Source organism: Malus sylvestris, chromosome 13 (assembly GCF_916048215.2).
Source record: "Malus sylvestris chromosome 13, drMalSylv7.2, whole genome shotgun sequence".
Taxonomy (NCBI): Eukaryota; Viridiplantae; Streptophyta; class Magnoliopsida; order Rosales; family Rosaceae; genus Malus; species Malus sylvestris.
Window position 1 is genome coordinate 35,909,443 of NC_062272.1, and position 3,792 is coordinate 35,913,234.

Below are 3,792 nucleotides of genomic sequence, written 5' to 3' on the forward strand. Positions count from 1 at the left end.
AGGAGAAGAGAGAAAAAAGGGTGTATGATTTGTAATTTCTAGTTAAATAATGTCATCAATAGCGAGATATTATTGTGTCGTGAGCAAAGTTCTAAAAGACACTAACTGACACGCCCCAATCCAAATGATACATGAATGGTACGTGCTAGCCGACACTCAAAAGTGACGAAAGCCATAGTCATGTGAAAATGCATGAACATATGGAAACATATAATTGAAAAGTTATGCAAGAAACAACAATTAAAAGATCATATAACCGATAAAGAAATAATAATAATAATAGAAAGAAGGTCATAAAATAAAAAAGATGTCAAACAGTCAGAATTCTAAAAGAAAAGATGGAAGAATATGTTCAAAGCATACTACTAGTCGAGACTGCTAGGGGAAATGAAAGACATTAAATTACAATTACACATAAGAAGTCATACACTGGTAGGAGGACACAAGATCACTGCTAGGGAAATGCCTTGAACCTTGGGTCGTTATCCTCGACACTATGTCCTGAAGGGGGCACAAAAACAAAAGGTTAGTGGACCATAATTTATAATAATAGTAATAATACGAAAACTGATTTCTTTTTTAACATACTAACCCCCTATTTTGAAAACACATATAATACTACATAATATGTTTTTTTCTTTCTAAAAACTCTACATGCTATACAACTTCGTATGATAAAATCATCTCTAAAAGTGATAACAAAGCATTCGAAGGCAAATTCAAAGACCCTCAGAAGTCAAAACAACGATGTAGTCAACTAGGGATATCATAGTCACCCAAAGACATAACCATCACTTGAAGGTGAAGCTGTACGACACTGGGTTATGCAAGTGAAGAAATATGGTAGGTCCCATTACTTGAAGGTGAAGCTATACAACTCTGGGTTACGCCAGAGAAGAAATATAACATAACACACCGACATTAGTCGTGGCTAGTGAAGCTGGGAGTATGTAATAATATCTCACTGTTCCTCGACTGTGTCATATGACCATAGACGTATACACACTCAGGTTGTGTGTATGTGTTGTATGATTACCCACTAGATAAGCACCAAAAAAGGTAACCAAAATCTCATACCAAGTGTAGAATACCAAAACCTCATCATCCAAAATCATAAGAAATTCCATAAACGTCATTTCTATAAACATGCCATTTTATAAACCTTAATTAATGCATGAAATGTAGAATGAATGCAAGCCTAATATTTTATAAAAACATGCAATTTGAGAAGGGATCTACTCACAAATATTCTGCTACCGGGGAGCTGATCGAACTAGAGAGGACGAGATCACTTCCAACCAACGCACCTAAACACAAATAGGGACCATTTATTAAAACTCCACTAAAATGATCAAATTTGGGAAAATGGAAGGCCGATTCAGATTCGGCACGTCGAAAAACCTAAAAAAGGACCTCAAGTTCCCTCACACACCGTTATGGGGCAGCAGCCTGGGTCACCACGTGCCGAGACGAGTCATTGAAAAATTCACCGGTGCTGCTATGGACGGCGGCAGAGCATAGTGCCTCCGGCAGAGGCGTGTGCAGTCCACATACCTACCATGATAGCCCCATGTGTCGTGAGTACACCCCATGATTTTTGGAGTTTTTCCAGATTTTTCCTCTAACTTTCAGAGCTCATTTTGAGCTTGATACAAGTCTAAATCGAGTGATTCAAAAGCCAAAATGTAGATAGGAATGTGGAGAAGAGATTAATACCTTTTAGAGGCTCAACGGAGATTGGAGTTAGCCCAAAAATGGCTAGAAGGTGGCCAAATGACCACAGTTTTGAATTTTCAGAAATTGTATAGTGACTTCCCTTGTGTTTTCTGAGTGCCTACATCACCAAAACCACCCAAAAACTTACTAATCATGATCCTAGACATGATCTACGATGATAAGGACTAGTTTTGAGGCTTACATTTGCCGAAGACGGAGAGAATTCGCTAGGGAAAAGAGTTGCACAATGAAGGTTACTGTGCAGCTTCAAGGAGTTTTCTCCTATTTTTTGTAGTTCTAGGATTCACAGGGATTACAAGGGATGATGGTGGGGGTGTTGTCAGAGTGATAAGGTGGTTGAGGTCCAAATGTATGTGGGTGTGAGTGTGCTCGGCAAGGAAGAGAGATGAAAGGTGAGTGAGAGAGATGAGTGAGGGAGAGAAAGAGTGATAGATTAAAAGAAGAGACAGATATAAACGAGACAGAGAAGAACACCCCAGAAAATGGGGGAGAACCTGCCACATCAGCCAAGGGATGGTCCAAAATGGGGAAATATCTCCTAATGTGAAGAAACTTCGTTCTGAATTCAATTCCGCTCGCACCCACGCGTTCGTATCGACGAGTGCTATGTGAATAAATTAAAAGAAAAGTTCCTACATGTCATAGAACGAGAGTCAACAGAAGTCAACGCCTTCATCGTTAAAGGTAGTTTCGTAATTTAACAAAATTAAAACATAAAATTTAAGACTGGTTGTTACACTAATCATTAGTTGAGCAGTCAGTACGGGCCTAGCGCTTAGGCAGAGTAGGCAATTTTAGTATATTTATTATATAAATAAATTAGACTAAAAAGAAAAAAAAAGAAAGCATTACAAAAATTTTAAAAAATTATATAAATTGTTAAATTGATCTTGGTTTGTCATTAAAACATGAGATAAAATATCCCTACTTTAAAGACTTGTGCCTGGGGGAGACTGAAATGCCTTTGTGATTCTTCCCGGCCCCCAAAAGGATGGATAACCGTGACTTGCCACTAATTGTCCCCCCTTTTTAAAAAGATTATATGGATTGTAAATTGGTCTTGGTTTATCATTAAAAACTATAAATTATCAAGTTGGCCTCAATTTTATCTTTTTAATATTTTATTCTTTTTTTCTGCTCATTCCTTGTGCCTTAGTCTCGATTTTATCAAATGTTTAATATTTTATTATTATTTTACTCTTTCTCAGGGAACGAGATTCTCTCTGGATCCATACATCCGGAGTTTAGAGATCAAATGATCTGGGTCTTTAAAATTTAATCCTATGGTAAAAAACTATTGTAGCTTTTAGAAGTTTTTACTAACTTCTCTGCTTTTAGCCGTTGGATCAAATTTTAAAGGCCTGAATCATTTGATCTCAGGGCTTCGTATGTATAGGTCCGAAGAGGATCTCTTCCCCTTTCTTACTGCCATCTTTTGACTCTCTAACTAAAAACCCCATTTTTATCAATCTTTCACTCTTTTTACTATTTCAATTTCTTTCTCAGAAACCAAATTGTCATCTTCCTTGTTTTGATTCCACACTCTGAGAATCCTCTTCGGTTTGCTTTGCAAATTCACCGTTCTCATCCACAAATCTTATGCTCCATCGTTAGATCCCTTTCCTTTCATGGAATATTGTCTCAGGCTCCTCCATATCTCCGCTCTTTCTCTTCCACCCTCTATCTTCTCATTATAACAGCGCGAGCGAAGATGAGACGGCAAAAAAAACCACTGCCTGCATTGCTGCCTAAGCGGGCGCCTAACTCCTGCTCGGCTTTACTGGACGATTTGGCTCAAAATCACGGTGGTCTTCCACCACCTAGCACCTAGGATCCACCTAAGCCGATTTTAGAACAGTGGTTGTGTATGTACATAAGTCCCTTGACCAAACCCTAATCACAAATTTACAATAGCCTCTAAGTTATTGCAAAGCAAGTGGAAATTTGTCACTTGAGAGATACTAAAATGATAGGATTTATCCATGATAGTGGGGAATTGTGAGATTGCTTAATGGCAGATCCAAGAATTTAACATTGGGTGGTCCTATAATAATA